This window comes from Nicotiana attenuata, chromosome 12 (assembly GCF_001879085.1).
Source record: "Nicotiana attenuata strain UT chromosome 12, NIATTr2, whole genome shotgun sequence".
NCBI lineage: Eukaryota > Viridiplantae > Streptophyta > Magnoliopsida > Solanales > Solanaceae > Nicotiana > Nicotiana attenuata.
In genome coordinates, this window is record NC_032000.1 from 28,610,049 (window position 1) to 28,633,964 (window position 23,916).

Sequence of the window (23,916 nt, forward strand, 5' to 3'; positions counted from 1 at the left end):
GAATCGTCAACCTGTAAATCATTACCTGCATCGTGAGATGCAGGCCCCGGGAAAAAGGGACGTCAGTACATTTGAATTGCACTAGTATGTAAAGCAACTGAAAGAAAGAATTATAAATGCTGAAACTGAAACTAAGCTAATAACTGGGTATTGATAATTGGTACTGAAATGATAACTATTAAAACAGAAATTGAAACAATAGCTCATAACTGATAACTAAAATGATAACGGATAACTGATAACTGAAATGATAATTGATAACTGAACTGATAACTGATAACTGAAATGATAACTGGTAACTGAACTAAACAAAGGAAGTAAGGTTATGAATACTCCCTCTTCTGAATGATGAACAACCTGTTTATCTGAATATTAAACTGCGGCCTCAAATATATATATATATATATATATATATATATATATATATATATATATATATATATATATATATATATAATATAGGCCCAAAGATGCATAAAGCATAAACTGCAGCCTCAGGCCCAAAGATGCATAAAGCATAAACTGCGGCCTCAGGCCCAAATACAGGTGTTCAACATTCAGGGATTTAAAATTAGGAACTGAGAATCATACTGCAATACATGATAGTGAAATACTGAATCACACTGAGTTACATGATACTGGAATACTGGATCACACTGAGTTACATAATACTAGAATACTGAATAGGACTAGACTGAGATGTGTATTCTTGAACTGATTATGAACACTGAAACTTTAATTATTTATGGCATACTGAGTAATCTATACTAAGACTCGGGGGCATCAAACCCAAGTCTATATTGAATACGCACTGAGCTCCCAATGTTCAGAATGAAAGTCATGAATGAGTTATGAAGCTAGAGAATAGAAGTTCTGCAACTATTCAAGGAACTAGGCTTAACTATATTTCTGAGGCAATTAGTAACGTCGTAAAAGAAACGTAGTGTAGGGAGAATCATTAACATTCCCAAACATTGAGAGTTAGCCTCACATACCTTAACTTCCAACTCTTGAGCGTAACACAACATTCGCCAACCCTTTTAACTTTAAACTATATCAATACAAGTCAAAGGAATTTCATATTAGCAATAATACTCATATTTTGGTTACTTAGGCATTTTATCAAACACTCGGTGAGAATAAAGCTTCATAGTCCTTATTAATGGTGTCTCTACACCCAATAACCCATTCTCTTGCTCCTAGATAAATTCTAAAGTCTCAAATGGCTATAATCAACATTATTATTTATCAGCCATAAGGTAAACAACACCCTTAACCAATAATCAACAATCAACACCCCAAACCTATAATCTTTCATGCTTTTCTTTCAAACCCATCACTCATATCTCATGAACTAGAGTCTATAATCATTAATCCAATGCTAGAATCAATTAGAGGGTGAAGACATTACCTTTTTGAATTTCAATCCCCTTGAATTCGAGTTCTAGGGTTCCTTCTCTCAACAATGATGTCCCAATCGAATATCTAATGATATGGAGGGTTTACCCATGTTAATAAGATGTTAGAAAATCAAAATTAACTTAGAATCACCATTAGAACTTACCTTGGGTGGTGGAGGGACTCTTAAGGAGTTAGGTTTTTGAGGCTTTCCTTTCTAGAGCAAGTTTTTATATTTTGGGGCTGTGGGAAACGAAATAGGGATTAAAAAATGACTCCCCAAGTCCGGCACCATGCCTGACCACGGCCCGACCGTGGTAAATAGCAGGAACACTGCCTCACGACCGCGGTCGCGGTCCGGGCGCAGTGGTTGTGCACTGTTCTGTAAAACGGGCATAACATTTTGCACAGAGCTCTGTTTGGGCTCCACAATATATCGTTGGAAAGCTATTTCAAAGAACTACAACTTTCATGCTTTGAGATTTCACAAAATTACTTACACATTTTCACTAAACCCTACTGGAAGATGGACCTTCTGCAAACTTAGTCGATTTTGTTGAATCTTATGCACCTCACTTTCCATCTTGATTCTAAAACAACTATTTTCACCAATAATCATCCCTCTAGGACTTCATATGTCTAAAATATCAAATTAATACCCATTTAACATATCCACACCTAGTCCGAATGTAAGGGGTATTACATGAATGGTGTTATGGGATGTTTTGGTATGTTTAGTTGAGGTCCCGAGGGCCTCGGGTGAGTTTCGGGTGGTTAACGGATCAATTCTTGACTTTAAAAGTTGGCAGGTTTTTGGTATCAGCTGTATCCGGTGTAGGAAGTGCGGACTGCACAAAATTGGTGCAGATCGCGGAGGTATTTCGCGGCCACGGTGAAAATTACGAGGGCCGCGGAAGAAGGGATGCGTCCGCGGTGGATTTTATGCGGACCACGGAAGGTAAGGCTCAGTTTCCGCAGTCGCGGCAGGATTATCCGGACCGCGGTAAGGAATGTGCGGCCGCGATGGATTTATGTGGACCGCAAAGTGGAGATTCAGAGGGCTATATAAGCGAGGTTTAGGGTTTTATTTCACATCTTGGACTTTAGGAGCTCGGTTTGAGGCGAATTTTTGGGAGTTTTTCAAGGAAATGACCTGGGTAAGTAATTCTAACTCGATTTTGGCTAATATTCATTAATATATATCATTGAATTTATCATTTGATTCGTGATTTGGGATGGAATTTGGGGAAAATTGGTGGAATTTCATAAAATAATTTTTTGGGAATTGAAAGCCTATTCGAGGTCGAATTTGAGTGAAACTAGTATGATTAGTCTTATAATCTAATGGGTTGTCGGATTTTGTGACTTTTGTCAGATTTAGAGACGTGGGCCCGGGGCTCGGCTTTTGAGTTGACTTTTTGACTTTTGACCTAAAGCTTAGAATTTTCTTATGGGATTGATTCCTTTAGCTCGTGTTGATCGTATCAAATTGTTAGCGGCTAGATTCTAGGCATTTGGAGGCCGGTTCGAGAGGCAAGGGCATCGCGGAATAGGAATTTGACCGGTTTGAGGTAAGTAATGATTGTAAATCTAGTCTTGAGGGTATGAAACCCCGGATTTCGCGTCGCTCTACTATTTTAACGTGACGCACATGCTAGGTGACGGGCGTATGGGCGTGCACCGTTGGGGGTTGTGACTTGGTCCATCCCGTAGCAGCTATAAAGTTGCGTATTTTTTTGAAACTATATGATATTATGTGTTTTAGAAAGAGTTCCTGAAAATTGGGTTGAATGCCATGTTTTGGGCCTAGTGCTAGTGCTGTTGGACCCTTAGGGGCCTTTTCTTCTTATCAGCTCACTATTTTTGATTGAAAATCTTTACTCAGTCATGGTTATACCTGTTTTACTGCATATTTCAGTTTTATTACTCTGTTTTGAGGCATATAAATGTTGTTTCGTGCTGAGTTCCCTATTTTTATTGAAATGCCCGAGTGGCTTGAGAGGTTTATGACTGAGTAAGGTCGAGGGCATGATTTGTGAGGATATTATAAGATCGGGCTGCACGGCCCAACATGTTGTACTGATGACGTAGTAAGGCCGGGGGCCTGATTGATTTATGCTACAAGGTGGCCTGTTATAGCACTTGGGCTGAATGAGCCCCTCCGGAGTCTGCACACCCCAGTAAGCACGGGTACCCTAATTGAGTGATATGAGATATGCCCGAGGGGCTGTATACAAGTGCTTGTGAGGTTTGCCCGAGGGGCTGTATGAGTTATGTTCCGGATTTGAGCCCAATTTAGTAGTTTTCTTGTGGAATTGGTTCCTTTGGCATATATTGATTGTGTTGTATTACTTTTGGCTAGATTCGGGACGTTTGGAGGCCGATTCGAGAGGCAAAGGCATAGAGGAGTAGGATCTTGGCTTGGTTTGAGGTAAGTAACGCTTCCATACTTGGTTCTGAGGGTTCGAAACCCCGAACTATGTGTTGTGTGATTAGTACTGAGGTGACGCACATGCCAAGTGACGGGTGTGCATGTGTGCACCGTGAGAATTGTGGCCTAGGTGATTCCATGGCACCGTTTATTGACTCTATCCTGTTGATATCCATGTTTTCATCATGTGATAACGTAGTTGAGCTGCAAATAATGCTAGATCTTATGTTTAGGATCTGTGCCGATATTGGTTGGACCTTTAGCGGTCATTTCTTGCTGTCATCTCACCAGTTTTGCTTTATATTCCATACTCAGTCATGATCATGTATTTCTATATTATATCTTAGTCTCGGTTAATTATTGATTCATCATATCATTGTGCTGGGTTGTTTTCATGACATTGTGAGCCCGTGGTGAGACTGGAGAGGTAAATGACTGAGTGAGGCCGAGAGCCTGATTATGAGTGACAGTTATGGTGTCAGGCTACACGCTGCAGCAGTTATATTGATTATGATAGCGCTTGGGCCTCAGGAGCCCCTTTGGAGTCTGCACACCTACAGTGGATGCGGATGATATTATTGAGGGATGGATCTTCCCTGGACATGGATATTGTCCGAAGCATTGATACCTGGAGATAGATCTTCTCCACAGGGCTGGAATGGCCTTCCTCGGTACTAAGTGACCGTTTTCAATGATGTGTATATATTCTGGGATGGATCTTCCCTGGGCCAGATGGCCATATACAGTACCGAGTGGTTGAGCACTTGAGAGTGGAACTACATGGTGCACATCATACATTCTGTGCATTGGCACGTAGAGGTTAACTGAACTATATATATATCTCACATTGTCCAGAGCTGTATTTACTTTACTGCTTGAGCTGAATATTTGAATTGAAAGCATGCCTACTTTCTGTACAGTTTATTTATCTGTTGAGGTTAAGTTCGCCACTACCTATCAGTCCATAGTTTGGACTTGTTACTTACTGAGTTGGTGTACTCACGTTACCCCTTACACCTTGTGTGTAGATCCAGGTATCTCTGGCAACGGTAGCGGCTGCTGGTTATTTTCTGTTGCTGATCATTGGAGATAGTAAGGTAACTGCCTGGCAACCGCAGTCCTGCTTTTCTTCTCTATCTTCCCCGTAGTTGTATTTTGGATTTTTCCCAGACTATATTAGTTTTATTATTATCAAAACTGTTGTAGTAGTGGCTCATGACTCAGTGGCACCCTGGTGTTTGGGGCTTTACTTTCCGCATTTCTATCTTTGATTTCAACTCTTACTTTCTTTTTATGAAATACTGCTAAACATGATGTCTTTTGGCATATCTTTTAATGAATTATCGTAGTATTGTGGAAGTCGGATGGCCTAGTACTATTGATAGGCACCATCACGACAGGTTGAGTTTAGGGCTGTGATAGACGCATATCAAGTTTCCATGTCATGCTAGACAAATAAGATATCAAAAACTGATTGCACATATCATTGACTTTATAATTCAACTGTTTGAACTACATGTCTTTCATATGAAACCAATTCTATTTGAATTGTGTCTCTTCTATTTGGCCAATATTTGTGTCAGTATTCAACAGACTTAAGATCCTCATCTATACTTAGCGCTATGATAGATGTCGTCGACGAACATTTTATATCGGTTCCAATATTTTTTTCATAAAGACATAACATAGAGATCTCTTCATTCATATTTTCTGGTACATGAACCTCTTCTGAGATTTTATGAAGTGTTATGTCATGATCTTCTAGATCACTTGCCTCTTTTATTATGATCATTTTGATCATTTGCTCATCTCCTTTATCAAGAATTTTATTTGAAACCGATTTGTCTATACGCTTTAAGCGTACTGTAGACTTTGTCCTTCTACGACTAATTCTAATATGAGCATTTGCAGTGAGAATATAGTTACTTTATTCTGGTCAGCAAATGCGTTTGTAATGCTTTGCAATATATTGCAGATGAATTATCTTTTTATGAACTTCAAGTTCATATTATCATATTCGAGGATCTAGATATACAAATGATAATTCATTCCACGTAACTTTTTCTCAACTTTATCCTCTATCCCCAACTAACTTTCTTCCTCAATTTTTTGAAACTCATCTTTGTGTGTTATGGTATTAATCAAAATATACACCGCACATCAATAATAATAAGATGGAATTATTTGGTTCCTGACCCTGAACCGCTTGTGAGGGGAGAGTGTAATATACTTTCGTATATAACGTATATCAAATTGATATAGATAACTTTGTTCTCATAAGGAATAATTTAGCTATTAAGTGGAGGCACTCAATAAATTATTTGCTAAACTAACTATGATGTAAGCTAATATATCAATATAAATTGTCTTAAACAGAATATCTCGAAATTATGCTCTAAATTAATTTTTGAGCAAGTTACCTCGCAAACACTAGGTTGTGGGTTAATAATAATCGCACATGTAACCATCTCATAGATGCATCTTATGTGGTATACATGGCAGGTGAATGGCCCAGATTCACCTTTGATATTTCCAGCATTCATGGGATTTCAATCCCAATTTTAGTTGGTCTATTAATTAATAAGAACAAGCAACATAAGAAAATTTGTAAAGAACTTTCTAGTTCTTTAATATTTACACATGTAATTCTCTTTTATTTTTGCACATCATACTTAAATTAACATGGCTAAACCAATTATGCCAACTGAATAAATTATTAATATTGATAAATTTCAGGTTTACACCATGATGTGTGTAAATATGAATAAAATCCAAGTTTATTATGATATGGGTTTTTATATCAATAAACTTCTACTTTATTGTGGCATTCTTTTGTTTGCGTAGTACAAACTGGAGAATAAAGCGGGTAGCTTTTCACATATGTATCACCCCGCTACAAGTTGTAGTAATATAAGATATTAAATCTTTCCTTTATTTATAGTTCCAATATAACCAATCGCTTTCACGAATACTTTAGAAACTAAATAAGTTTCTTTGAGACTTACTACAACATAATGCCTTATTGATAATCAATTTTGTTCCTCCAAATAGTAATAATTGGCTCTTTTGGAGCTCTAATTAATTTGTACTACCACATATTCATCAACATCCATGTGATGAGTATCTCTTTCAAAGAGAAAGTTATACCATTATGGTCATGGTCAAAATTATATGCATGATCTGTTTCTAGCATTACTCTTGTCCTTTAATAATCACATTGCCAAAATATTTTGGTGTACAATAGGTACGTGATCCATGAACTTTCATTCCATAATAATGACATTATGTTCTTATCACATCTTAAACCTCCTCCTAGAGGTGAGTGTGGTATATTCACTACCACTAGCACATTTATATTCTTCCAAGTATGAATATGTATTCATAAACCACATGTTGTCACATTCACATCATGAATGAACTATAATCATCTATATGTGCTTTACAAAATCTCATGTCGAATTGATGAAAAACATTACTTTCACAGAGTGAAAGGTTATTTTGAGAATTCTTATTGTTCTCGTTACTACAATGATGACGATTATAATTTTGTCAATTGCCACGTCCACATCCATTGATACCTTCACGGTAATAATTTTATCTTCTTTCAGACTTATCACATACTGCTACCACGTTCTTTTAAGGGAATGAGAATGAAGAAAATTCAATGGGACGGGTTCCACTTCTTGTGCTCATAATCATACATGAATTTGATCATGGCAAGACATAGAAATTTTACCACTTCAGGTGGTTATAATTTCTTACAAACTTGTGATGACCCAAAAGGTCATCTTCTATTTTAGAATTCGATCCCATGTTTTGAGGCCTTGAAAACCTCAATTTACCTCTCCTCGATTTGCATGCGCAGTCCGGGCGTGTATCCGGAAAGCCCTTATGTTAAAAAAATTAAGAAATGATGATTTTTGGCTTAAAAAGATGATTTTTGTTGACTTCGGTGAACGTTTTGGGTAAACAAATCCGGACCCATGTTTCGACGATCCCGGAGGGTCCGTAGTAAAATATGGGACCTGGGCGTATGCTCGAAATCGAATTCTGAGGTCCCTCCCCCGAGAAATGAATTTTTGAAGGAAATTGATAAGACTGAAAATGCAATAATTTAAAAGATTTGATCTTGTTGGTATCGGGCCCATATTTGGGTTCTGGAGCCCGGTACTGGTCTGTTATGATATTTAAACCTTATCTGTTAAATTTGGTGAAAAACGAACTGATTTGACGTGATTCGGACCTTTGGTTGAGAAAATAGAGGTTTTGAAACAATCTTAAAAATTTCATGCAATTTGATGCTATATTCATAGTTCTAGGTGTTATTTCTACGATTTGATCGCATGAGCAAGTTCGTATGATACTTTAAGACTTGTATGCATGTTTGATTTGGAGCCCCGAGGGCTCGGGTGAGTTTTGGATAGGCTACAGAGTGATTTTGGAACTTAGAAATTTGCTAGTGTAACTGGTGTCTGTTGCAGGCCTCTGATCTCGCAATTGCGAGATCAAGCTTCGCAAATGCGAGCAAAGCCGGCATGGCAATTGCGAGGTATTTATCTCAATTGCGAAGAAGGCCTGGGCCAGCAGAATTCGCAAATGCGAACAAATATTCGCAATTGCGAAGGGAGTCTGGGAAGGGGTATGATCGCAAATGCAATCTTCTACTCGCATTTGCGAGGAACAGTATTCGCAAATGCGACACTTTCTACGCATTTGTGAAGCCAGCAGGACTGTGAAGGGCTTCGCATTTGCGATGGCTCCTTCGCATTTGCGATGCTCAGGTCACAGTTGCGACATCTGCAGCTGAGTAAAAGGGTCTTAGACAGGATTTTTCATTCATTTTCCCATTTTTCAAAACCTAAACTTCAAGAGGCGATTTTCCTAGGTCAAGTTCATCCCCAAATCGTAGGTAAATGATTCTTAACTCATTTCTTTCAATATATTTTTTTTTTACAAAATTCCATCCTAGAATCTAGGGTTTTTCATGGTGGAATCGGGTGTTTTTTGGTAGAACTTAGGAATTTGAAAATTTGAGGATTTATACCTCAAATTGAGGTCAGATTCCAAAACCAATTGTATATTCGGGCTCGGGGGTGAATGGGTAATCGGGTTTTGGTCCGAATTTTGGATTTTGACCAAGCGGCCCTGGGTCGATTTTTGACTTTTTGGGGAAAATATAGGGGAATCTATAATTATGCATTGGAATTGATTTCTTTAGCGTTAATTGATGTTATTAAGTTGATTATGGCTAGATACGAGTGGATTGGTGGTGGAATCGAGAGGTAAAGCGGTATTTGAGCTTTGAATTGCCCGTTGGCTTGAGGTAAGTGTTTGGTCTAACCTTGACTTGAGGGATAAGGGATCCCTGACTTACTTGCTATGTGAAATTCCATGTGTGTGGCGTATAGGTGTGGTGACGAGTACCTATGCGTCGCCAAATTGTCTATTTAGCCTGTTCCCTTCCCAGTTTCCTAATATATTGCTTTCCTGTCTTAATTGCTACTTGCTTATTGATGCTTCCATGTCTAATTGCTTCTTGTTAAATGTTGTTTTCTCTATTGACGTTAGTATTAACTCCGTAGTTTCATTATATCACACTGTTGGCTTACGTTAGTTTATCGGTGCTTCATGGTACACCTTGGTTGGTCTCGCTGTGTAGCATTAACTGATGAAGTTTCATAATTGTAGTGATGTTCCGTTGTTTTGGTGAGGTATAAATGTTGTGCAGGATTTGAGTTAACTTGTGAAATACTTGTTCTTATTTTGTGATTGGTACCGATGTGGTGGGATCAGGTTGCACGCCGTAACAGGAGGAATAAGGGTGAAATGTGATTGTCTGGTGGGATCGGGTTGCGCGCCGCAACAAGGAGCAATAAGGGTGGACAGGTGGAATCGGGTTGCACGCTGCAATAGAAAGAATAAGGGTGATATATTGAGGAGTAATAAGGGTGGACTGGTGGGATCGGGTTGCACGCCGCAACAAGGAGTAATAAGGGTGAATGTTCATTTTGTTGTTGATTTTATGGTGGGATAGTCGCATCATTTGTTATCTATGCATTCTTCTTCTGCTGAGATTCATTATTGTGGTGTTGCAACTCTCTTAAGCATTGGTTGTAGCTGGGTATTGGTAGAAAGACTGGGTTTCGTATTTATTTAATGCAAGTTTCTGTCCTATTTCATTCCGTATTTTCTTCTTGCTTTATTATAAACTGTTGCAGGATATATTTTTAAGCCCTGCCATAGCCTCATCACTACTTCGTCGAGGTTAGGCTTGACACTTACCAGTACATGGGGTCGGTTGTACTGATACTGCACTCTGCACTTTCTATGCAGATTTCGGAGCTGGTAGTGGCTGATCGAGAGGTCGGTTGCTGACACTTCAATCAAGAGACCCAAGGTAGTCCTACAGGCGTCCGCAGGCNCATTCATGGATTTGATGAACCGAGTGTTCAGGCCTTCTTTGGATTCCTTCGTGATTGTCTTCATTGACGATATTTTGATCTATTCCCGCAGCCGAGAGGAACACGAGCAGCATTTTCGAGTCGTTCTTCAGACTCTGAGAGACAGTCAGTTGTATGCTAAGTTTTCGAAGTGCGAGTTTTGGTTGAGTTCAGTTGCATTCTTGGGCCACGTCGTATCAGCAGAGGGTATTCAGGTGGTCCGAAGAAGATAGAGGCAGTCAAGAACTGGCCTCGACCCATATCAGCTAAAGAGATCCGGGGTTTCTTTGGGTTTGCTATATCTCTATTTTATTTACATTCGAGACAGATGTATTCTTTTCTTTCAGACCAGTATTTGTAGTAATGTGTAGAAAGTTCATGAGTTGTGACACCAGTTTCTGGGTGGTCACTGTTTCGGTTTTTCTATTAATAGTATAAAGATGATTAGTTAATTATATACTTCCACATTTAATTCTTTAGTTTTGTTTAGTTTTAATTATAAAAGTAAAGGAAAAAGGGTGAAAATTCTCTAATGTTGGCTTGCCTAGCGAGTGCGATATTAGGCGCCATCACGGTGCCGATGGTAGGAAATTCGGGTCATGACAAGTTGGTATCAGAGCACTAGGTTGCCTAGGTCTCACAATTCACGGACAAGCTTGGTAGAGTCTGAGGGATCGATACGGAGACGTTTGTGCTTATCCCCAGAGGCTATAGGGTTAGGAATGATTTCACTTCTATTAATCTCTGTCGTGCGGTTTGATCTCCCAATGCTAATTGAACTCTCTACTCTGTTCTTTCGCAGATAGCGAGAACACGTACCGCTTCATCAGCTGATCAGCAGCCCGAGCCCCCAGTGGCAGCTCCTACGAGGGGCAGAGGACGAGGCCGAGGCCGTGCTAGAGGCCGAGGCAGGGGAAGGGCACAGCCCAGAGCTTGAGCAGCAGCACCAGCGACGGAGCCTCAGGTAGAGTTCGACGAGGAGGCTCAGGCCCAGACCGTTCCAGCGGGGCCAGCTCAGGTTCTAGAGGGGTTCATTGTTACCCCGGTACTTCAGGATGCTTTGGTCCGTCGAGTGGACCTTATAGAGAGTGTTACTCAGGCCGGCATACTTCCTGTAGAACCAGCGTCTCGTCGGGCGTGGGGGGAGGAGCGACAGCTCCTGCTACTCACANCTATAATTATGCATTGGAATTGATTTCTTTAGCGTTAATTGATGTTATTAAGTTGATTATGGCTAGATACGAGTGGATTGGTGGTGGAATCGAGAGGTAAAGCGGTATTTGAGCTTTGAATTGCCCGTTGGCTTTAGGTAAGTATTTGGTCTAACCTTGACTCGAGGGATTAGGGATCCCCGACTTACTTTCTATGTAAAATTCCATGTGTGTGGCGTATAGGTGTGGTGACGAGTACCTATGCATCGCCAAATCGTCTGTTTAGCCTGTCCCTTCCCAGTTTCCTAATATATTGCTTCCCTGTCTTAACTGCTACTTGCTTATTGATGCTTCCATGTCTAATTGCTTCTTGTTAAATGTTGTTTTCTCTATTGACGTTAGTATTAATTCCGTAGTTTCATTATATCGCACTATTGGTTTACGTTGGTTTATCGGTGCTTCATGGTACACCTTGGTTGGTCTCGCTGTGTAGCATTAACTGATGAAGTTTCATAATTGTGGTGATCTTCCGTTGTTTTGGTGAGGTATAAATGTTGTGCATGATTTGAGTTAACTTGTGAAATACTTTTTCTTATTTTATGATGATGTGGTGGGATCGGGTGTCACGCTGTAACAAGAGGAATAAGGGTGAAATGTGATTGTCTGGTGGGATCGGGTTGCGCGCCGCAACAAGGAGCAATAAGGGTGGACAGGTGGAATCGGGTTGCACGCCGCAATAGAAGAAATAAGGGTGATATATTGAGGAGTAATAAGGGTGGACTGGTGGGATCGGGTTGCATGGCGCAACAAGGAGTAATAAGGGTGAATGTTCATTTTGTTATTGATTATATGGTGGGATGGGAATGCGCGCCGCATCATTTGTTATCTATGCATTCTTCTTCTGCTGAGAATTATTGTGGTGTTGAAACTCTCTTAAGGATTGGTTGTAGCTGAGTGTTGGTAGAAAGACTGGGTTCTGTATTTATTTAATGCAAGTTTCTGTCCTATTTCATTCCGTATTTTCTTCTTGCTTTATTATAAATTGTTGCAGGATATATTGTTTAAGCCCCGCCGTAGCCTCATCACTACTTCGTCGAGGTTAGGCTCGGCACTTACCAGTACATGGGGTCAGTTGTACTGATACTGCAAGCTGCACTTTCTGTGTAGATTTTGGAGCTGGTAGTGGCTGATCGAGAGGTCGGTTGCTGATACTTCAGTCAGGATACCCAAGGTAGTCATGCAGGCCCTGGCGTTCCCTCCTACATTCTATATCTCTTTTTTTTTACTTTCGAGAAGGATGTATTCTTTTCTTTCAGACCAGTATTTGTATTAATCTGTAGAAAGTTCGTGAGTTCTGACACCAGTTTCTGGGTGGTAACGTTCGTTTTTTCTGTTAATAGTATAAAGATGATCAGTTTATTATGTACTTCCGCGTTTAATTCTGTTGATTTAGTTTTTTTTAGTTTTAATTATAAAAGTAAAGGAAAAAGGGTAAAATATTCTCTAACATTGGCTTGCCTAGCGAGTGCGATGTTAGGCGCCATCACGGTCCCGACTGTGGGAAATTCGGGTTGTGACAAAACTCTATTAGAGTTATAATCAAAGTTTGTTGTCTTTGCTTGTATATAAAATCCTATTATAGAAATACTAGTATTTAAAAGAGAAAAATAAAGTAAAATACTTACCTTTAATCCAGAATTTAATCATGAAGGAAGTTATTGGAACAATTGACAATCATTATGCTCAATCCCAAAGCTTCTACCCAATTGGTTGGAGTCACGTGCTGATAACGTGTTATAAAACAATAAAAGAAGAAAAAGAGTATTGCAGAGAAAAGTAGGGAGCACGAATTTCTTATTGATTTTGGGATGAATTATAATGGAATAGGACCCCTCTATTTATAGGGAAAGAGTGACTTAGCCAACAAAGTAAAATCCCTAAAATCTCTCTAAAAGATAGACATTCTCCTTAAATAAAACTTTATTTATAACACATCTTTTATAATTACGTTTATAATAAGGTCTCCGTTATATTTTACCGTAACTCTGAAGCAATATATACTAGTAGCAATTTTTATTTCATGCAAGTTCTTATTTTTTTGCATGCTCGTTAAGGAAGGGCAGGTCTGTTCATTTGGATCGGATATCTGAAATCCAAACCGAACCGTTCAATTTAGGATTTCGGATTGTGTTTATTAGAATTTCGGATTTCGGATCGGATTCGGATTGGTATAATTTTAGTACGATCCGATCCGATCCGAGATTATTAGGGCATGTATAAATACTAAACTTTAACTTCGGATAGTTAGTACTTCCTTTACATTTTCCTCCAAGTTATTACATTTACAATTGATGGATTTAGCTATATGGACTTGCAGAAACATGAATTTTTCTTACTGTATTGCCTCTTTTACAAAGAAAATATACATATGAGATTGCAACTTTGAGGCATAATAATCCGATCGGAAATCCGAAAATCCAATGCGATCCAGACTTTAAAATCCGGTCCGATTTGATATTAATTCGGATCGGATTCCAATTGCATTTTCTAGAATCCGAAATCCGAAATCCGATCCGAAATGTGTTAGATTCAATCCGATCCGATCCATGCACAAGCCCTAAGGAAGGGGTCTCTCTCCCTTTCTAGTGCAAATGTTAATCAGAATATTTTTCTACCCATCCAGAAGAAAATGACCACAGTTAAGGCTAGCCTAACTTACATACTTGCATCTAGAGCTGTCCTTTATTGGCTTGGTGTTATCTTTCTGTTAGAAAGAATAGGGGGGAAAACGTGACTGTGGTATATTTTACATTAATTAATTAAGATGATTGGTATTTTTAGTAGTTGCTCTTTGTATTTTTATTATGTAATAACACTTTGGTATATAGACCCTCCACTGATTTTAGATTACTTATTTAAATAATTATATATATTGGATCAATTGAGAGACCAGCATCGTTCCAACTTACAATCATGAGTGCATGATATAACTCTGATTAGATTCATGATTCAAATTCAATCAATCGTTTAATTTAGTATACGTTCGTAGAGGGACAAACTTAGGCTTGATCAGCAATTAGTTCGTTACACATGTATATCTTTGGAATTGTTAATGGCTTAAAGATTTTTAAATTTTATAAGCAGGTTTTATAAGTAAAATTTTAATAAATTTATATCTTTCTTAGCTGGAAAGACCAAACATGCTATTGAATTTAATAGCTTAGTGAGATTTGTATATGGCTAAGAAATAAAAAAGATTCTAATCTTATCAACCTTTTATTACCAATATCAGATTATATTCAAAAACTTGTTCACATGCATATGTGAATGCCCATGATTATTCAGTATTTAAAGGCTGAAGAAAGTGCAAATAATATCACATCTCTGATCAGAATTTTTTTGAAGCAGTAGTCTTGACGATGAAGGCTGTTGCAACAAACAATTTTCTTCTTCTCAAGACCATCTTTTTGATTTGTTCCATTTTAATAGTGACAGAAGGTAATGCACCCTCTTTCATTTGACATAATTATTTTTCATCTTACTAGTTGTGGCTTATGTAGGTCATCAGCTAATGTAAAAATCATAAAATTTTAGTAACAAATATTAATCCTCCAGTTCACAATAAGTGACCAATTTGCTTTTAGCACGCCCATTAAGAAAATATTAAATTCTATACAAAAATACCTATTATGACTAAACTACCCCTAATTAAACACTTAATGTGAGGAGTAAGAAAACTTTTTAGGGATATGTACATAGGGGTTAATTTGTAAAAACAAATTGAATTCTTTCTTGATTACATAACTGGACACTTATTTTGAACCAAAATAAAAAAGCAAATTGGTCACTTATTGTGAACCGGAGGGAATAGTATATCTCAATTCGAAGCCATAATATCAGATGTGCATTAAGATCCGCTCTACGAACTTTAATGGTTGACTCCATCAAAGTTGAATCCACCTTTTCAAGTATAATAGTGATTAACTTTTTTTTTCCTATTCTTTTTGTACTTAGCAGCAGGCATTGGAAGAAGAGAAATGGNTTAGCAGCTAGGCATTGGAAGAAGAGAAATGGAATCAAAACAAGATTATGCAAGTCCAGCGAAGGTTTATGAAATGGAAAAGGAAACAGAAATTCAAGCTGATTCAATAGTGATTGACTATACACCAGCTCATACATCGCCAGCGACTCCCCATCCCCCTCTTTAGTAATAAGGGTCTTTAATTTGCTATTTCATTGTGTAATAGAGTATGTTGAGAACGAACTCTAAAGCAATACAACCATTTTTACTTGTTATTAATTGCATGCATGCTTTTTAAGGTAAGATTTGACCTTAAGATTTTAACTCCTACTGTTGATTTTGAGGTAAGGTGATTGCTTAGTTTGAAAGACCGAACGGTGGAAAGAAATAAAAGTGATACCTAATCTTCTCAGCCTTGACCAGCTGATCTAAGAATTTAAGCAAAATTTGAATACGTACGATTTTTTAGCATTTAAAGGCTGGATAAAGTGCAAATATATAATACCATATCTTTCATCAGAATTTTTTTGATAGTGTAATATAGTAGTCATGGTTAAGGCTGTTGCAACTACAAATCTTCTTCTTTTGAAGACCATCTTTTTGGTGTGCTTCATTATAATACTGACACAAGGTAATTTTATTCCGGCCCCCTCTCTTTCATTGTTTTATATATATTTAATCTCACAAATATATCAAAGTGATGCCTATTTATTTTTTTATATATATTCATTTATTATACTTATTAGCAGGAGGAATTGAAAGAAGAGAAATCGAATCAATACAAGCTTATGCAAGCACTCCAGCTAAGGTTAATGAAATGGAGAAATACACAATCAATGATCAAGATGATTCAATAGTGATTATTGACTATACACCAAGTCATGGATCCCCAGACATCCACCATCATTTACCGCCACCAAAAAACCGTTATTTTATATAATTTATGAATTGTTTATCTGTTTTCTTAGGGTCTTTGTTATTTCATAAGATCTGCAATTTGCTGGTGCATAATTGTACTTGCTGCTTCACTAAGGTATATTGTTGTCTTCCGTGATGTACGCAAGATTTTCAGCAAATGGCGTCGACATGTGAAGAACTGAATAAATAAATGAACCACTATGAAAGATATTTATACTAATAAAAGGCAATTCAAATATATTAATGTTAGGTTTTTTCCGGCGAATTGTGAAATATCTCAAACGTTAAATCATAATTAAGCTTCTTTATCTTGGAAATTGTGATAATTTTGAACCAGAAATAGAGTCGCTAATTCGGCTTTTCTTTGGCGGCGAAAGACGTGATGTTGCTTCTTTCCTTCTCTTTCCCTGACGAACTAATCGCCGTCCATTCCTTTCTCCGGCGAAATCCAGTTGTTCCATTGTCAGAAGTAAAGTTGCAAGTATCTGTCACGACCCCAAAACCGACCCGATCGTGATGGCGCCTATCGTGAAACTAGGCAGCCGACACATTTCCAAAATAGTTCAACATTTCATTTAAAGCTTAAATAATACCACTTTCAATTGAAATTTCATAAAAGATATAAAGTCAAAACCAAAATAAAAGAGGAAAATACAAGCCCGACCTCGGGTGTCACTATGTCATGAGCAATACTTCATTTGTTCCGAAACACAACTAGACCAAAATAGTCTGAAATATCCAAAATATACTAGAAGGAAAATAAAGAAGGAGGAAGGCGGGACTGCGAACGTCAGGCAGCTACCTCGCTATCTCCGGTGAAATCCGCGTCTGGAACAGTCAACAGCCGCTACCGTGGCCTGAGATACCTGGATATGCACACAAGGTGCAGGGGGTAACGTGAGTACGCCAACTCAATAAGTAACAAGTCCAAACTATGGACTGCTAGGTAGTGACGAACCAAACCTCAACAGGTAATTACAATAAAACTGTACAGTAAAATGGGCATGCTTGCAGTTCAAGTGTTCAGCTCAACAGTGAGTAAATACAATTCTGAACAATGTGAAGTATAAAGCTCAGCAAATCTCTATGTACCCATGTACAGAAAACATAAAAATGTGCCATGTACTCCCACTCTCAAGTGCTCAACCACTCGGTACTGTATATGGCCATCCAGCCCAGGAAAGATCCATCCCGGAATATATACACATCACTGACACAGTCACCGTGTACCGAGGAAGGCCATTCCAGCCCTATGGAGAAGATCCATCTCCAGGTATAAGTACTTCGGACAAGATCCATGTCCAGGGAAGATCCATCCCTCAATAATATCAACTGCGCTCACTGGGGGTGTATAGACTACGAAGGGGCTCCTTTCAGCCCAAGCGCTATAACAAGCCAACGAAGGCATAATCAATAATCTACTGCGGCGTGCAGCCTGATCCCATACTGTCACTCATAATCAGGCTCTCGGCCTCACTCAGTCAACACTCTCTAGTCTCACACACAGGGGCTCACAATGTTAATAAACTAGCCCGAAACAATGATATGATGTGCCAAATAACAATAATCGAGACTGAGACATGATAAAATATGCATGAACAAGACTGAGTACAGAATATCAATAAAGCTAATGATATGACAGCAAGAAACGACCTCTCGGGTCTCAACAGTATCTGCGTGAAGCCCTAACATGGTATTTAGAATGACTTACAGCTCATTAACTGATTCACATACTTACTACATGGATATCAACAAGAAAGAGTCACTAAGCGGTGCCATGGAATGACCCAGGCCGCAATTCTCACGGTGCACGCCCACACGCCCGTCACTTGGCATTTGCGTCACCTCAACATTAATCATAGAACACATAGTTCGGGGTTTCGAACCCTCAGAACTAAGTTTGGCAGCGTTACTTACCTCAAATCAAGCTAAAGCTCTAACACGCGATGCCCTTGCCTCTCGATCCGGCCTCCAAATGCTCCGAATCCAACCAAAATCAGTATATTATCATCAATATACGCTAAAGGAATAAAAACCACACGAAAATAATAAAATTAGACCAAAAATCCCGAATTGGACTCAAACCCAGCCCCCGGGCCCACGTCTCAAAATCCAACAAAAATCACAAAACTAGAAACTCCTTTCACTCCCGAGTCTATACATACAAAAACCATCAAAATCGGACTTCAAATGGCCCCTCAAATCCCCAATCAAAGCTCTCCAAAACTCAAGCCCTAACCTTCAACTTCACCCCAAATTCCCCACCAATTTCATGATTAGGTAGTGGAAAAATCATTACAAACATAAAATACAAAGCCCAAGTAGCTTACCTCACTGAAACCCCTCGATTCCCTCTTGAAATCACTGCTTGGAGCTCCAAAATCATCCGAAAATGGTGAAAAATGACTGAAATTCGCGAAGGGCAGCTTATATACTTTCTGCCAAGAACTTCCGCATCTGCGGTCCAAATCTCGCACCTGCGCAACCGCTTCTGCGGTCCAACCAACCGCACCTGCGGTTCCCACTTAAACGTCCAGGACCGCATCTGCGCCCCAAGCACCGCACCTACTTCTCCTGATGGCCAATTTACGCACCTGCGATCTCCATATCGCATCTGTGACCTCGCACCTGCGGTCCCCAATCCGCAGGTTCGAAAATGATAGAAGTAGCAAATTCAGCAGCATCAACTCAATGCCAATCTTTCCGACAACCACCCAAATTCATCCCGAGGCCCTCGGGACCTCAACCAAACCTGCCTACAAGTCACATATCACCATTCAAACTTATTCTAACCTTGAAAACCCTCAAAACAACATCAAAACACCAAATCACCCTCGGATTCAAGCCTAAGGATTTCCAAACTTCCTAATTCCGCAAACGATGCCAAAACCTATCAAACCTCACCCGAATGACCTGAAATTTTGCACACACGTCACAGATGACACAACGGATCTACTCCAATTTCAGGAATTCCATTTCGACCCCGATATCAAGATTTCCACTAGCGATCGGAAAACGCCAAATTTTCATTTTCGCCAATTCAAGCCTAAATCTACCACGGACCTCCAAATTACATTCCGAACATGCTCCTAAGTCCAAAATCACCTAGCGAAGCTATCCGAACCATCAAAATTTACATCCGAGACCTTCTACACATAAGTCAACATCCGGTTGACTTTTCCAACATAAGCTTCCAAATAAGAGACTAAGTGTTTCATTCCACTCCAACACCACTCCGAACACAACACAACCAACACGATACGATGAAATACAGCTAAACAATACATAAAGAAGCAGAAATGGGGGAAACGGGGTTGTAACTCGTGAAACGACCGGTCGGGTCATTACAGTATCCCCAAATCGTACCAACGCTTTTGGTCTAATTACGACAAATACTTTCCCGTCGTCGCTACTACCGGTATAGAAGGTACAATGCAACAATGCACTGAAATGTGCTTAGAATCGAAGACGTGGGGTTCCTCTGATTCATAGCAATCATTTCCAATTCCGTCTCAGAAAATTTTTCAATAACATTGGGAAAAGATTTCTTGGTTAGGCTAAATTTCGGAGAAAGCACAAAAATATTCAAAGTTTCTCCTTCTTATTTGAACAAGGAATACATTGATTATTGCTGCAACTCGTCACAATCCATCACCGCCGGCCAGATTTTTGTTAACTTCAAGTGTTACAACCCATATTCACATACGTTAGTTCATGCCATAAGGTCGTCGACGTAAATCCATGAAGAGATTATCTTTGATATGATAAGAGATTAATCCTATTGGTCTTAAATGATACAAAGGTGAATAAGGGTGGTTAACAAGTACTAGAAGTTAAACGAATCAAGGATGTTGTCAGCCGTATTTTTGGGTAAACCTAGGGGTGCTTAATACTCTCAAGAGGTCGTATTTTAAGGTATATGAATCATAAAATATCCGTATCATAGTCTTGAAGTCAAACGAGTTATGAAACAAAAGTCGACAAGAGTTGTTGCAACTTAAGTTCATAGTTTTACTTAAACTTTAGGTCAAATGTTATTAAGCTTTTCTCCCAATATACTTGGAATTACGGGGTGATCTACCCACCAAATTGAAGATCTATGAGTCTAGTTTCCAATGCATTAAACCTTTTATCAATACAACATTGGAGTAGAGAGATATAGATATTTTTGCGAGACTGCACAAGCTGCTAGGTGACAAGTAGGTGGGTCACCTACTTGGTTAAATGATAGCCCAAAAAGAGGCAATTTCGGGTCAGACAAGGAGCCCATTAAAAGGCTTATCTTCTGCATATATACCATCATTATATTTCACAAATAACCAGACCTAAACCCCTGCAAACTTCCTCCCAAAAATTATCCACAAACCCTAAATTGATTTTCCCTCTCTTTCAAGTTCAAATTGGGGGTAAACCCTAGTGTTTGAAGAACCAAGATAAGGCTGAGTTATCCAACAAGTAAGGTGAGTTTACTGCTATCTTTCATACATTTATTCTGCTGTGAATTCATGGTAATTCGTTCTATACATGTAGAAACTCACGGGACGGTGATCGAGAAGCTGAGTTCGAGTTATTCACTTGTAACGGACTGTTTTGTGGACTGTTTTGTGTTGCTGTTGGGCTGCGTGTTTATACTATTTGTGGAGTTTTGGAGGAGGAAGGGATGTGGAGAAATTACCATATAGAATGTAGGTTCGTGGGCTGGTTAGTTCTTCGTAACATTTCCGGGTCGTTTGACACGACTATGGTGGCCGTCGTATGTATGAAGGATTTGGTTGTGCGTGGAACTGGTTTTGGGAGGCTCAATATGATTATTATTGATGTTGTTTGGGCTGTTTGGTGATGTTTTGGAATTGTGTGAAAGTCATATATATAGGGAGGTGCTGTCCGTTTCATCGTAAAATAGGTTGTGGTCGACACATAATAGTTATGACGCTTGAATGGTAACTATAGTATCGTTTCTCTTATTGTAGACTAAGGAGTCGTGAAAAATTGCATAGCTGAGATTGGGGCAGTATATACAAGGTATGTGAGGCTATCCTTTTTTCTTCTTTGCACGACTCCGATTGTACATAATGTAATGAACGAGCTTCCAAAGATACTCTACTCTTAGAAGCTAGCAGTACTTACATTGTTTCCCCTCTTATGGAACGATTGATGTTGATGTTGCTTTCTTATTCTATGTTAATCAATGTTATTGGTACTTCCTGATTCTTATAAGGTTCATGGTGAAGAGTTAGTCCTAATAACGTGTACAGAGGATACCGACCTTACGTCACTCCGAAAGGTTTAGAACGTGAGTCCATGAGTCGAGCATGCATTATATATATGTATCTATTTTACTCTATCGAGCCGCGCTATAGTCGGCCGGGTACGGCACCTATTGTGCAACCACTGATCAGTTGGGTTTTACCGAGCTCCACGTGGCCGGGTACGTTTTTACCGAGCCTTATTACGGCCGGGTATATGATATGATATGATGATGCCCACAGAGGCGTATGTTTTAAAAAGTTTAGTGTATATACATATGTATCACGCATTTCATGTCAGTAGCCCTTAGAGGTACCCAGATGTTACATGTTGTTTATTCTCTATCCCTGCTTACATTACTGTTCGTACTTATGGTTCCCTGCCTTACATACTCAGTACTTTATTCGTACTGACGTCCTTTTATTTGTGGACGCTGCATGTCTGGTCTGCGAGGTCCTGATAGACAGGCTACGGCGCAGCTTTCCCCACCATAGTAGGCTGTCCAGTTCAGCGGTGATTGGCGAGATCCCTTCTTCGGACTTGCCTTGGTCTTGGTATGCATTTTTGTTATAGATATTATGGGTATGTCGGGGCCCTGTTCCGGCTATGTTGCAACACTTATGTTCCTTTAGAGGCTCATAGACAGGTGTCGACTCATGTATAGTTTGGTAGGCCTTGTCGGCTGGTTTTTGTTGTATAGTCTCTCATGGCAGTGTGGTTGCTCGTACCTTATATATAGTTTCCTTATTGTCTAGTCATCCCATGTTATGTATGTTCATGCCATCATATTTTATTGTTGGTTGTCCATGACCCATGTCTACCATTTATATTGATCTCGTCAGCCCTAAAAGATAATAAAGAAGGTTAGATAAAATGTATGTTGGTACTCGGTAAGTATGGCCGGGTGCTAGTCATGGCCCTCCAGTTTGGGTGACATCAAGTGCAGCAATCCAGGTTCTACTGCTCCTCTCTTGTCTAGATATTTTAATAGTTTGATAAGCGTAATTGTATCTCCTTGCCTGCCTATTTTGGTGTTGAATCTTTAGTTAGTATTTGCCCTAGCATTGTCAAAATTAATTTCATTAGTGATAGCTTTGCCTACTTGATTATATTTTTATCTACCTGTTTACATCTTTATTTTGAATCTTTATTTCAAATATCCCCTAGTAGTTCTGTTCTAGTTCTGCACATTTTCTTTTTGACCTTTAGTTGTAGATTATAGCCCCCTTTAGCTCTTGTATTGTATTTCTTCACCTATTTTTCTATCCTTTAGTGTAGATTATAGTTCCTTTAGTTCCTTCATTTATTTCTTCACCTGTCTTTCTGTTCTTTGGTTGTAGATTATAGTTCCCGTTAGTCCCTTTATTTTATTCATTCACCTATTTTGTGACCTTTAGTGGTAGATTATATTTTGATAATTCATTTTATTTTTGTCACTTGTTTTTGGGATAGTGCTTGCATAGTGACTCCTAGATTATAGTGGCTTTGGTGAATGATGGTAGGGTAAGGTCCTGTCCTTGAGGGTGTCAGCGTGGGGAGGGGGTACGGAGGGTAAGAAGGCTATGGGAGCTACTAGGCTGAGAGTGGGGTCTTGGAACATAGGAACTTTGACTAGAAAATCTGTAGAGTTAGCGAAGATTCTCGAGAAAAGAAGATTAATATAGCTTGTGTACAAGAGACTAGGTGGGTAGGAGATAAGGTACGGGATGTGGGCAGTTTCAAACTTTGGTATTCTGGGAGGGTGTGGGGCGGGAACGGGTAGGTATCTTGGTTGATAAGGACCTCCTTGAACTAGTGGTGGAGGTTAGGAGGGTGAATGACAGGCTGATGACAATTAAGCTAGTTGTTGGTGGTTTTACTTTTAACAGAATCAGTGCATACGCACCCCAAGCAGGCTAGGATGAGGAAGTCAAGAGGCATTTTTGGGAGGATTTGGATGAGATGGTGCGTGGTATCCCGCATACAGAGAAGCTTTTTATAGGAGGAGATTTCAACGGCCTCATTAGAGCGACGTATGGGGGGTATGATAATGTGCATGGTGGCTTTGGTTTTGGAGATAGATACGGAGGAAGAACGTCTCTGCTGGACTTTTCTAGAGCATTTGATTTGGTGATAGCAAACTCGAGTTTCCCGAAGAAGAGGGAGCACTTGGTCACCTTCCGGAGTTCGGTGCTGAGACTCAAATTGATTATTTACTATGCAGGAAGTCCGATAGAGGTCTTTGCACGTATTACAAGGTCATCCTGAGTGAGAACCTCTTGACCCTTCATAGGCTCTTGGTCATGGACCTTGAGATCATGAGGAAAAGAA

The 23,916-nt window shown here is 39.2% G+C and overlaps 1 long non-coding RNA gene across 2 annotated transcripts; it reads left to right on the forward strand.

Annotated features, from left to right (window-relative positions):
* Positions 15,969-16,497, forward strand: LOC109236207. Of its 2 annotated transcripts, none has more exons than XR_002069473.1 (2): positions 15,969-16,072; positions 16,188-16,497. It is a non-coding gene; the product is annotated as an uncharacterized LOC109236207 (long non-coding RNA). The 2 variants fall into 2 exon arrangements; XR_002069472.1 differs by having other exon boundaries at positions 16,191-16,497.